Source organism: Miniopterus natalensis, chromosome 16 (genome assembly GCF_054644295.1).
Source record: "Miniopterus natalensis isolate mMinNat1 chromosome 16, mMinNat1.hap1, whole genome shotgun sequence".
In the NCBI taxonomy this organism is placed as follows: Eukaryota; Metazoa; Chordata; class Mammalia; order Chiroptera; family Miniopteridae; genus Miniopterus; species Miniopterus natalensis.
In genome coordinates, this window is record NC_142096.1 from 20,828,816 (window position 1) to 20,842,353 (window position 13,538).

The 13,538-nt window shown below is 40.8% G+C and overlaps 1 protein-coding gene across 2 annotated transcripts in view; it reads left to right on the forward strand.

Moving 5' to 3' along the window:
- The window catches only part of CHD7 (chromodomain helicase DNA binding protein 7), a 177,761-nt gene that overhangs the window by 45,116 nt on the left and 119,107 nt on the right, over positions 1-13,538 (forward strand). Inside the window, exon 1 of one of the 2 annotated variants that reach the window (XM_087825396.1) lies at positions 12,837-12,879. The exons of the other annotated variant lie outside the window; for it this stretch is intronic. The gene's annotated coding sequence lies outside the window, so the exon portion shown is untranslated. Of the gene's footprint in view, positions 1-12,836; positions 12,880-13,538 lie in introns of those variants that run through there. 2 annotated transcript variants of the gene reach the window in all.

Consider the following 13,538-nt stretch of genomic DNA (forward strand, 5'->3'; position numbering starts at 1 on the left):
TAATCCAGGTTCTAATTTACCTTTAGGGGGGATCTGTTACTTTAGAACTATTAGCGGAATTGTCCTCTGGGTAATTTTACATTTAAGACTGAAGCTCCCTAGAATTATTTATATAAGTGTGTTGGACTTACCCGTGTAATCGCTTTTTTGTCCATTGTCTGTACTTCTTGAGATTTTGGTCTCTGAGAAGTGTGAATTTCAGAAGAGGACAGCTATACTTTGCATCTTTATAATTGCAGAACTACTTAGGTTAGTGTCTTACTCTGGGGGTATTCACCACTTTGTTTAGCCACCTCCCCCCCCCCCCCCCCCCAACTCCACAGATGAGAAGCCAAGAACCAGAGAGACACAGCCTCGCCATACTTTGTGTACTTAAATTTCTCGTGTTAAGGAAGAAAGTGATCGTCTGCGTTGTGTCCTGATTGTGTGCTGGGTGCTGTGCTAACGTGCTCTGTAGAGATAGACACTCTAACTTAGTCCCCATGAATTAGAGGGAGGTAGTATCATCTGTATTTTAAAAGTAAGAAGAGGCGGTTCTAGGACGGGGTGTCATTTCAGCGTGGCCCTCAGAACCTAGCGGGCTCACAGCGCCCTGTGCATTACAGACATTAGGGTGGCTGCTCTATTTCCGTGAAAAGTGCCCTTGGAATTTTGATACGGGTTGTATTCAATCTATAGATTGCTTTGGGTAGAATGGACTTTTTAAACAGTATTAATTCTTCCAACCCATGAGCATGGAATATCTTTTTATTTATTTCGTGTCTTTTTCAGTTTCTTTCTTTAAAACTCAAACTTCATAACCATTGCGCCCGCCCCCCTGAATTCCACAAGCCAGCTGAAGCCATTGCAGTGAAACCACACGTTTATTTCTTGTTTACCTCTTTGTATCTGTAACCCTTCTCCTTGCCCCAATGGAAGGGGCAGATTCGGCCTCTGTGCACTGGATCTTCTCCCGTTTCCCTTCTCCAGAGACTCGTGCCCTTAATTGACCTCTTCTGTGCCCCTTCTTAGACTCTTGCTCTCGGCCTCCCCCTATTAGTGTTTATATATTTTCTCTAACAAGTGCTTATAGTGGCAGACGTTGTTCTAAGTGGGTGACAAATATTAATGTACGTAATTCTCCCGATGACCCTATGAAATAAATACTTTATTATTCCTGTTTTATATTGAGGCACAGAGAGACTAGGGAACTTGCCCCGTGTTGCGTGACTTGTGTTTGGACACGGTCCCGTTTCTGGCGTGTGGAGTAGACGGACACCCATCCTTCATCAGTGCACTTCCACTGCAGCCGGCGCTCTCTTGACCTGCTCAGGCAGAAGTTGGAAGTTGTCTCTCTCCACCCATTATCACCTTAACTTGAGCCCCGGAGCTTCTGCCTCCTCTGCTTTATAGAAAGCACCTTAGAGTTAGTACTGTCTACTCGTGGACTCTGATGGGCACTTTTATCTTCTTTTTCTATAGCATTTGAATTTGTTGATCACCTCCTTAAAACTTTCTTCTGGTATTTGCTTCTGCCTTGCTGGCTGATCCTCTGCCTCTCCTGCTCTTTTTCTTGTCATTCTAAACATGTTCTCTGGGTGATCTCATCCACTCCAACCAAGACTTTGCCTCCCTTCTGTTGATCAGTGGCGTGAACAGCCGTGTCTTAAGCTCAGCTTTCTCCCTGGAGAGCTTCACCTTTATATTGTGCAGAGCAACAAAAGAGCTGATAATATTGGAGGGGTCAGAAAAAATTCTCCAAAAACAAACTCAGGAACTCAAATCATGTTTATATGAAGACGTAAGAATATTATAATGCAGGAAAATAATTTTACCCCCCAAAAATTTTGATTTATCAAGAACCAGTTATTTTCAACATAATCACGTGGCTACTTCTTTTATACTGGATTTACACCTGAAATGCTTAAATATAAGCTGTGAACGAAGAGGCCAGGTGAAATTAATAATCAAAATTTACTTCAAACATTTTATTGTTTGTGGATGCCAGATAGCATCGTAGTTTTTCATGATACTAGATCTTGAATTGTAAGCAGGTATCAGTGGAACTTAAAATAGGTGAGAGCAGTGTGTGGAGATCTTTGGACTTTTTGGGGGGAAAAGATGTTTGGATACAGGTAATGAATGAATAGCGTTTCATGCACTTCTTTCTTGGGTGTACGTATAGGTTAGAGTGGAAAGTTGGAAAGAGATTGCCTAGTTCTTTGGAGCCTATTGATGGGGAACTGCCCCAGGCCATGCTGACCCGGGAGGTCCTCTCTGAAGGCTGGAGATGGCCATTACACAAACAAGGCTTGTAAAGCTAGAACATGGTCACCAGTATGTGGTTCTCCTTTTAAATGGCACAGTATCAGTGGAGAGCTGTAAGAGTCTTTAACTTCCCGCCCAGCTCAGCTCCCTGTGTGCATAGGATCTTAGGGGGGCGCAGTGCAGCTTATTGACGCCCCCATGTTTTTGTGGCCGGAGGAGGGGGTGCTAGTAATATAATGGCTAATTCCGTAAATATTTTTGGGGCACTGGGTCAGGCATTGGGATTGCAAGTGATAGACATAAAATGTGGGATCTTCCTCTGTGTGCTCCCCTATGTGGACACTCTGGGTGTTTTTATAGAGATAATAGGGGGGGACATTTAAATGGTTCATGATGAAAGTGTTGAAATGTAGTCTATATTCACAAGTTAAGCTTTTAATAGGACATCATTTATTTAAAGAAAAATATAGGAAAATGAAAATAATTCTTTCAAAAGTAAAGTAGCAAAATTAAAATTCACTGTACAAAAAAGTTATAAATGATTCTGATAGGTTAAAAAAGCTACTACTAAGCTTGTATGCAACCAGTAAAATTTATTTGGATATTGATGATCTAAACAATTTCAAGTACCGAATGCTATTTAAAGACCTTTTCCTTTACCATGATGAGAACAAAAGGTTTTCTCACCATTTAGGGTGGCAGTTTTAGTGCTAAGGAACCTTGACAGTTGAATGTGCAGAGCTCTTGACAGGTGGCCAAACCAGAGCTCAGAGGACTTGCGAGTGTGTTTTTGAAGTAGAAACTTGATATATAGGGTCTGTGAGAACATTTTTTGCTCTTTCTAGGTATGAGATGCAGCCTGATGCTGTAGTGTGGGAAGTAACATCTTCTACTTAATGGGGCTCTTTGCTTTATATACCGAATCTTTACGGCTGTTTTAGAAACTCTGGGATGTGTTTGTTATGGCCAGTGGCCTTTAAAGGCACTAAACTCTTGGTAGCATAGTTAGAAACCTTTGTTTATATTCTTCAGAACTGTATATAGGAAAACTCGTGAATATTTTCAGATCATCTCTGAGAAATGGGCACGAAGTAGAGAATTTGGCATGGTTAGAGATGTCATAGATTTGAGGGAGGAAATTAGAAAAATGTGTTTAGGTACCACTGATGAAACTTAATTATTTAAATTTTCTTATTTGTATCATAATTTTATTAGCAATGGGTGTTTAGCATTTAAACTCATTGAAACCTATAAATGGGTGATCACGTACAGCAGGCGGAGGCCTTAGTAAACTCCGTATTTTAAAGCCGAGTGCCTGGTTCTTTCTGTGTTGTTTGATTAAATCAAGTAAAATTCAATAATAAGGCTTCACCGTTAGCCACAAATTATACTGATGAGCCTCATTATGCAAAACAAGCGTCGTACCTGGTGGGAGCTCATTTTCTCACTTTGCCTGTTCTCATTTTATAGTCTCTTACTTGCCAACTTGAGGTGAACTTAATCTGTGATCAAAATGGACACAGGGTAGCCCTGGCCAGTGTCGTTCAGTGGTTAGAACGTCGGGTCCGAGCACCAAAGGGTTAAGGGTTTGATTCTTGGTCAAGGACACATACCTGTGTTGCAGGTTCCATCCCCGGCCCCGTTAGGGTGCGCGCAGGAGGCGACCAATCGACATATCTCTCTCACATTGATGTCCGCACCTCCCCTTTCCTTTCTTCCCCTCTCTCCCTCCCACTCTCTACAAAAAATAATAATAAATTAATTAATGGAAAAAGTATCCTCTGTTGAGGATTAAGTAAAAAAAAAAAAAAATGTGCACAGTGTAGAAATTTGTGACTACATAAGTAGGATCCCTTTTCAAACTGAAATACAAAGTTTACTTGTAAGTTAGAATGATACACTAATATTAGGAATCTGGTATACTTGTGTAAAAAGTACTTAAAATTAGAGTTGGCCAGTCAGATGATACTTAAGGGAAATATGTGAAGCAGGTCATTGCAGCGAGCTTTCAGTGACACTAGAAAAGTGTGGCGCGGCAGAATACTAAAAGAATTTGTTACAGAATGTATTGTAGTTTTTTGAAACAGATTTCAGTTATGAATTCATTTACTTAGACTAGTATAAAAGATATTTCATATAGTTAGTCATCCCACAGTGCACAGCTAATTGGGGGAGGGAAGCTCAGAAGATACCTGGGTAGTGAGAGGTTGAGCTTAGGGTCGAGCTGTGCCGTGGGTGCAGGAAAATGTAAAGTTAAAAATACAGAGTTTATGGGTAACATGTTTGTGTCTCTCTATCATATTCTAATATAATGGAGATATTTAATTTGGCTAAAAGATAAAGCAGGCTTATTTAGCTGCATGAAATTGATAGTTTTGATTATCAATAGTTACTTTATCATAATAGGATTTTTTTAAAAAAAAAATCCTCACCTGAGCATATGTTTTTATTGATTTTAGAGCAAGAGGAAGGGAGAAAGAGAGAGGAAGGCATCGATGTGAGAGAGAAACATCGGTCGGTTGCCACCTGTATGTGCCTGGACTGGGGATCGAACCCACAGCCTTTCGGTGTGTAGGACAGCGCTCCAACCAGCTGAGCCACCCGGCCAGGGTTATGATAGTTTTTGATAGTAGGTGCGATTAGCAAATGGTGTTGATTGTGGTAGCATTGTAGACCCTGCTCACATTTCTGATAACATGGGTATAGAAAAACGTTTCCAGCTTTGCTGTGTAGGTCAGAATGGTTATGGAATAGTAGATGCGAAGCTCTTTCCTGTATCTTCTAGCCTTAATGCCATGTCCTTGGTCGAGTATAATTTATTTGTAGTAGGAATTTAATACTGTGGTCACTGAGTTCCATGTTCTTCCCTTTTCTCGATAGATCTACCTTTTGGAGACTGTGTGCAGTTCTCCAAAGTACTTTCTCCAGTATCTTCCCGAGGCCGCCTCAGCCGTCTCTGACGGTGCTGTTCCCCTTTTATATTGCTTGCTCCCCTGATGGAAATTTGAAATTTTATAATTCCTGTGTATTTCTCTCTTGCACGAAGTACGGCGTCTTAGAAAACTGAGGTTGCTGTGTGACCTCTGCCCTTGGTGTCCTGTGACACGGCGCCTGCCTCTGCTCAGGTTTATTCGTGATGGATAAGGCTCTCGTCACACGTGCTCTGCTCTAGCAGAGATGTGCTGCCGAAGGTGTTTTTGTTGTTGTTCTTTTGTTTTCTCCTTTAAGGAAAAGAATGTTGGTAGCGTGTGTATCAGAGAAGACTGACTACACCCTTTCTCTCCCTGCATTTCAAACCAGCAGAATTGGGGACAGTTTTAAACTCTCCGAGAATATGAGACAAGATCCCCTTTTCCTCTTTCCAGAACCTTTTAAAATGCAAAAGAATGTAGGAAATTGCCAGATCGGTTAGTGAATCAGTGACAGCTATAGTAAAGGCGTACAAAAAGCATGGTTCTTACGAGACCATTTGGCTGTTTGTTACTTTCCAGCCCCTCAGCATGTTGCTCTTGTCCCACTTGGGCATCCTTCCTGGTGTAGGGGCAGCTTTGAGGAGTTTCTGCCAGGACCCCCCTGGACAGAAAGAGGGTGGCCCCACTGCCCCTTTCTTCCCTCCTTCTGTCCTCTCACTTTGTGTAGGTTTGATATCACCCAGATGTGTGTGTGTGTGTGTGTGTGTGTGTGTATGAAGTCAGTAGCTTGAACTATGTCTAGAGTGAGTGGGAAAATGTTTCCAAATGGTGTTTTTTTTTTTTTATTAGGTTAATAAACATGTGGCGTCATTTGCCTTTATAGACCAACCAAGTTTTGTTTGTTTAAATCATCCCAGGATATTTTACAATTTTAAAGCAAGGCACACTAGCAATCTCCAAATTTTGTAAAATTTATATTATCCTTCTGTTGGTCTGAACTATAAACATCTTTCAAGTGTGTTGAGATAGATTTTTGAAGTTTAATTTTTCCCTACCCCAACTAAATTACACCAAAAAGTTTTTACTTACTTATTTTTGGACCTATCTTTACTTGCTTTCTCTCTTCCTATAATAAAATTAATTACAGCAGGAAAAAGATATGGGATAGATCCACGTATCTGACGTAGATTCATACCTTATTTACATATGTAGATATGCTGTGTACAGACATGTATATACATCTTCTGCCATTTAATGTTGAGTACTGCAGTGTTATTAGAATGCGTACTGACTGGTCTATTGCTGGACCACACTAAGCTCTGAATGGAAAGACCACCCTGGATGCGTTTTCCTGGCCTGTGGTGGGACAAGCAGGTCAGCTGTCTGCTGGCCATCTTCTCAGGGCTTTAGTCTTCGAAGGAGTTAATTTCAGGAGGTGATATTTCAACAATTAATTGCAGGGTATAAAGGTTCTCTAAAGGACATTGATTTCCATGATTCTTGTGCTTTAGTGACACATCTTACATATAGGACAATATGTGCCTTTTGACCCATTTAGGAAAAAAAATATTAGTGCTGTGACCATGCACTTAGTATAAACTGTAGTTGAGTGCTGTTTCATTAGTTGCCTTGAAAGAAAACATATTAGCCCCATCACTCTTAGGTAGCAAAAATCATCTTTATCTGAAAGGCAGCTCAGAATATTTAGACTCCTCAAAGTTATGTAGAAATAACTGAATGATTTCTGCAAGAAACCTGTGAAATACTGTGTTATGTAACATAGCATTAGATATTAATGTTAACTGCGTTTTTTTTTGTCTTGCAAAAATGATTGGCAAGCAGATGGAGGTATCTTTAAAATTAAGCCACTTTTAGATGTCCACTTCTTGTAAAACATTACAGATTAAAAGTTGTCACTAAGGGTTATTCATAATTCTTTGGATAAGGGTTATTCATTTTTTGTCAGTTATGAATGCCAAGACTACCTTTTCCTTACATGGAAGATTGCATGTCTTTGTATCACTTGCTTTGTAATTCTTTGGGATGATTTGTTTCTTCTTGATTATTTATTCTCCCATTAATTGAGGGGTGCTTGGAGCTATCATAAAGAGGAGCTCAGCGCCTGAGAGCAGGACTCCTGACCTTTCACATGTGCAGGAATCACCAGGGGCCCTCGTTAATAAATGCAGATTCTAGGTCAGGAGGTCTGCGTCTCTCACCAGCTCTTAGAGGGGTGCCCATGGTCCCAGGACCCCCTTCACACTGCAAGGTTCTCATCTGCAGGGGGAGAGGCAGGTAAACAAACAAGAACACCATGTATTTGGTTTTTTAGCTCCTGCTCCTGGTGCAGTGGAAATTCTACGGAGGATTTCAAAATCAGCCTGAGGAGGGGAGGGCCAAGGGTCAGGAAGCTCCCCTGGATGGCTGGTGACAAAAGAACCGAGACTTAAAGAGGCCGGGGAGTGTGGGGGTAGACAGGCAGGTGTGGAGGTGAGGAAGGTGTGAGGAAGCGAATGCATCGTTGTCAGTAAACTTGCAGTGGTTTGACAGAGCTGGTCTGGGTAAATGTGTTTCATGCGCAGAGGGAAGGGAATTTGGGGATCTGACTGCAGAGTGCCTTCCACCGAGCTGGAGCATTTGGACTGGATGCTGAAAGCTATGGCAACTCCTTTAAGGATTTTAACGAGGGGAGAGACATGACGCATTTTGTGTTCTAGAAGGTCATTCCATCAGCTGTGTGGATGTGTTGAGACTGGACTTGAGCGACCCTGTCAGCCTGTAGTGCTTGGCCCTTCACGAAACCCTGAAGGCCTGATTTCACTAGAGGGTAGTGTGAATAGAGAAGAGGCAGACTTGTGAGGTAGGTGGGAGGCAGATCAGCAGGTTGGTGGGTGGGCTGAATGTGCGGGGTATCTGGAGCACTTACTAGAACAGTGAGCTGGACAGGACAAGGAGCCGCATCTGTATTCAACTCTGTGAAATGCTTCATGCAAAAGCAGGCACTCATTAAATATTTTTTAAATGAATGACTGATGGGAAGGATTGAGGGTTACTTCATCCTTTGGCTGGGTCGGAGGTGTGGATGGACATACTGTCAGCTGCTATAGGGAATGCTGACATAAAGCATAGCATTACTCTATCCAGCATCAATTCCAAGCATAGTTTTCCCTATTAAGATACACATACATATCTTCAGTTAATATCAGCAAAATTGGAGATTACCTAGTGATATAAATGGAAGCTAACTATAAATGCAATTCTTATACTTTTTTTTTTTTTTTTCATTTGGTGCCTGGATTCCTGTAGACCTTCTGAAGGACTTCACATTCTTTTCCAATAAAATAGCGAATGAAAATAAGGTACAAAGCCACTAAGAAAAATAGTGAACTTTACTATGGTTATGCAGATTTTTTAGTTGTAAAAATTGAGCTTGCAAATTATTAAAGGGCAGTGGTCATATGGCAATTATAAGTGAAAAGGATTTTGAAATAAACTATTCCTAAGTGCCTGAATTTTGTATAGTTGAGAATCGTTCCTATCATAATAAAAATTATTTATTAAGCAATAGAAATATATGTTGGGAGATAATACAGAAAGGAGATATTTTATAGGTTGAATATGATGTATGGAAATAATACTGTAAATTTCGTTGTGAGGGTGGGTGTAGACCTTTGAAAGAATACTCATCTCTGAGCAGGAGAAAATATTTTTCATCAAAGAGAATTTCTATCATTCGATATGGTCTTTATCTAAAAATGTTACCTCTAAGAAGAAATAGATAGCCGCACTGTCCATACAGTTTTCTGCAGTGATGGAATTGTTCCATGTATGCACAGTAGCCACCAGCCCCATGTGGCTCTTGAGCACTTGAAATGTAGCTTGTGCAACTGAGCAACTGAATTTTAAATTTTATTTAGTTTTAATTAATTTAAATGGCATGTGGCTAGTTGCTGCTGAGTAGGACAGCACAGTCAGGGCGAACTGCCCCCCCCCCCCCCCCCATGTGTACTAATGAGGAAGAAAGTGTCGTCTTGTCCAGGGGTTCAGGGTGGGTATCATCTTCTCCAGGTGGCAGATCTGGAGCTGACTTGTGGTGAGCTGATGTTGGTAATTCGGAGGCATTTTCTGATTCTTTATCTGGGTCGTTGTCCCTTGGACCGATTCCTTCTTCCATGGCAAGCCTTGGCCCTGGCTAGGTTTCCCTCTCCCCCGGCTGCTGTTGGGGGCCACCAGTGGGGATTGCTGTCCACAGGCTTCAGGATTTAGCTGAAAGGACTTCCACTTTGAATAGAAACTCAGCAGTGCTGAGCCGTTTATCTTCTGTGTGTTTACCTATCAGCTCTTGGATCCTTCCCCTCTTATTGATTGATTGATTTGAAAGAGAGAGAGAAAAACAGAGAAACATCAATTTGTTCCACTTATTTATGCATTCATTGGTTGATTCTTGTATGTGCCCCGATGGGATCGAGTCCACAACCATGGCATAGTCGGGACAACGCTCTAACCAACTGAGCAACTCTGCCAGGCCTCCTTCCTCTCTGTATGATTTGTACCCTTAACAATCGAAAGACTTCTTTATGGCTTGTGCTGAGGGTGGTGATGTGTGTCTTTCCAATTGCTAGCTTCCTTGGAAATACTGACACATACATGCTCCAGCGGGTCCCAAGCATCATTGTCACAGTTATGTTCTGTACCCCAGGTTCCTTGGAGGTGGCGGAGAGAAGTTTAAAGAGAACAACTAGAAGTGAAGCTGTAGAACAGTAATAATCTTCAGCATCTGAAAGGCTGTCATCCTTTTACTTTGCACTTGCCCACGTGTTGGATGTTTAGGAAAAAACCTCCTTTGGATGACATTCTACTTACACAATTGGGTAAAAAGCAGTTGAGCTGTAGGAAGTGTTTTGCATGTGAAAAGTTTTTGTATTCACCTCTTTTCTTGCTAGCTTTCCAGGTCACTGTGATACCAAATTAAAACAGGACTACACTGTAGTTAAACATTTGTCTGCGTAAGTTTTGGGAGGCCAGAAATTCACTTCAAAATATTAATACACATTTTTACACAACTTATTTTTTTATCTTGGTTTGCTGTACACCCTTTGCTTCCATCTCCCATTATATGTACTGTTCACTTGTTTTTTATTTTATTTATTTATTTATTTATTTATTTATTTATTTATTTATTTATTTATTTATTTATTTATTAATATATCTTTATTGATTTCAGAGAGAGGAAAGGAGAGGGAGAGAGAGAGATAGAAACATCAATGATGAGAAAGTCATTGATCAGCCACAGCCTGCAACCTGGGCATGTGCCCTGACCGGGAATCGAACCCCGATCTCCTGGATCCTAGGTCGATGCTCAACCGCTGAGCCACGCCTGGCCGGGCTACTTGTTTTTTAGATCTGCCTACTTTTTATCCTGCTCATTTCCAATAAAATTAACTTAATAGCTTTAATGTGGTGCTAATATGTGATGCTTCCTAAAAGGTATAGATAGTATAAATAAAAAAATTTTTTTGAAGGAAACTCTTCTGTTTGCTAGCCTCAGTAATTGTTTTAGTGACTTATCTCTGAGTAAAATGGACCCAGTTTGGGCCTTTACTATTTTGCCATCCCTAGTAAGGTGCCCTCTCATCTATACAGTTTTCTTTCATCTTTGGGAATGATTTCCTTTAAAATATTTTGTGGAAGAGGTTCACTCTTCTCAGTCTGTAAAAGGGTTTTTTCACCTGTTAAATGAAGAGGGGTTTGGACTAGAAGTTCTTCAAAGGGCTGGCCAGCTCTAAATGTTCAGTTGGTTCCACAGTGAGCCTCTGCAGGGGAGATGATTCAGTTAGCAGAACTGTCTCCTGTGGCCCCACTTCACCCCCAGACACGTGCATCTTCTGAACTTTGTTCTTGTCTCAGAAAATACTTGCCAGTAGAGCACCGAGCAGAAACGTAAATTACCATCTTCATTCTATATATCTGTACTGTTTACTACATAATATCACACATAGTTAAAACACTTGCTGTCATAAATTGGTAAGAAATATTTTGTCAAATTATATCCTAAATTTTTTTTTACTCCTCACTTAAGGATATGTTTCCACTGATTTTTTTTAGAGAGAGAAAGAGTGAAAGAGAGAAAGAAACATTGGTGTGAGAAACGTCAGTTGGTTGCCTCCTGTACCCACCCTGACTGGGGATTGAACCTGAAACCTAGGTATGTGCCCTGACCAGGAATCAAACCCCAAACCTTTTGGTGTACAGGAAGATGCTCCAACCAACTGAGCCACCTGCCCAGGGTGATATCCTTATTTTTATAACGTAACCCCCATCTCTTAATTCTTATTCAAGGGGTTCATCACTTACAGATAAATGTAAGTTCCATGAAGACGAGGGAATTTTATTTGTTTTTATTCAGACATCTGCAGCGCCTATACCAGTGCCAGCCAGGATCATAGAAAGTGCTCAGTAAATATGATTTGAATAAAAAATGTGATTTGAGATTTAACTTGGTTTTTATTTAATGCCAAATCAAACATAACTACAACTTGAATATTTATTATCCAAGTGATAATTATGAGAATTATTTGATAACATCCCAAACTTGTATTTCTGTTTTTTCTTTTTAACAACCTGTAACTGCTGTTCAGTATGGTAGCCACTGCCTCCATGTGTATACACTTTTGACTTGAAATGTGGCCAATAGAAATTGAGATATGCTGGTGTGAAATAGATACTGGGTTTCAGAGACTCAGTAACACAAAATGTAAACTATTTTATTCATTTTTAATATTGATTGCATGTTGAAGTGATAATATTTTGCATGTATTGGGTTAAATAAAAATTATTATTAAAATTAATTTCACCCTTTTTGGGATTACTTTTTAAATGTGCCTATTAGAAATTTTAAAATTACATACATGGTTCTTTCTGATTTGACGGCTCATTGAATAGTGTGATATGAACATAGAAACGTAGAGAAGGGAGCAACCTTCCAAAAGGAGTTTTAAATGAACATCTTTGATAGAAACAAAATTGTATGTTGCAGCTGTGACTTGGAAATGTGGGTATTCAAATGGTCTTGATCAAATTAAAAAAGACCAAAATAAATTAATTAGATTAGCTCAAATGAGAAATATGAAATCCAGCCACCAGATGGATTCCTAGCATAGTCGCCAGCCGAGTCTTGAGGTCAGGAAAGGGGCAGGGAGGCGGTGGTGGCTGTCCGAGCAAGTGTGAGCAGCCACTAATGACAGACGAAAGCCATGGTTTTTGAACAACTCTGCCTGGAGCTCACCTGATTGTGGTCCCAGTTGTGGTGGGCAGCGTGTTTACTTGATTCCAGGTAATGCTGTTGTTTTTCATGCCACTGGGAAATGGACTCTCAGTGGCAGGGAGGAGGGAAGTGGAAGCCCAAGTGTCAGGTAGGATTACTTTCAGTGAGTGTTCTGTTTTGTCCATTCCCACGCCTGTAGGCAAGTTCTGTTTCCCTTTCTGCTCAACTCCGTTGCTGCTTCTCCAGGCTGGCTGTGCCTCTGCCCGAGTGAGTGGACCTGACCATCCCCTGCCTCTGGGCTCCTTTCCCCAGAGCTGGCTGCATCCAGTCAGTAGCATTTCCTCAGTGGCATGGGGTAGACCCTGGAGGGTGAAGCCGTTATCCTATAAAAGCAAGGCCGTCCAGGACATACAAGTAGACATTACCTTCCCTAAGCTAATTTGAAAGGTTATTTTGGTAAGTGGTTAGTCTGCGTGGCTGGTTTAAGCTATTATCAAGTCCATTTCAGTATTTATTTCCTTGAAAGCTAGAATGAGCCTTGAATAATGAAGACTGACTGCTTAGGCTTTTTAGGAGTAAATTTAATTTATATGTATTTGTTTTATTTGACACTGGAGATTTCCATTCTCTCTCTTTTGGATTTTGAAGTAGTTGTGTAGTAAAGCAGCGTGTCTGTAAGTAAAATGGCTTTCGTGCTCATCTCATTTTCACCCATCTGACCCATGTTTTTGGAGAATGTACATCAGAAAATTCATGGCAGTTAGCGGCAGAGTGAGGAGACCTTTGCCTTTAGCTGACAGCTGTCACCTGAAAACTATAGACCCAGAGACCCCCTCAGGTGTTATGTCTGTAGTTCTGACAGTGAACAGGAATGATGTTTACATTCTCTGTAAGCAAAATTCTCCCCTTGTTAGGAATATGTTAGAATAGGGCAGGCAGGAACCGATTTTTTATCTGTCTTATTGGTAAGCCCTCAGCAGTGGCCCGTTCATCCTCATGCTCACAGAGAAGTGTGTCAGTGGAATTTATGACTGAGCCTGTTCATAACATCACTTTGGAAATTCTTCCATAGACATTGTTTTTTCAAGTTGGGCAAGTATCACACAATGCTTAAT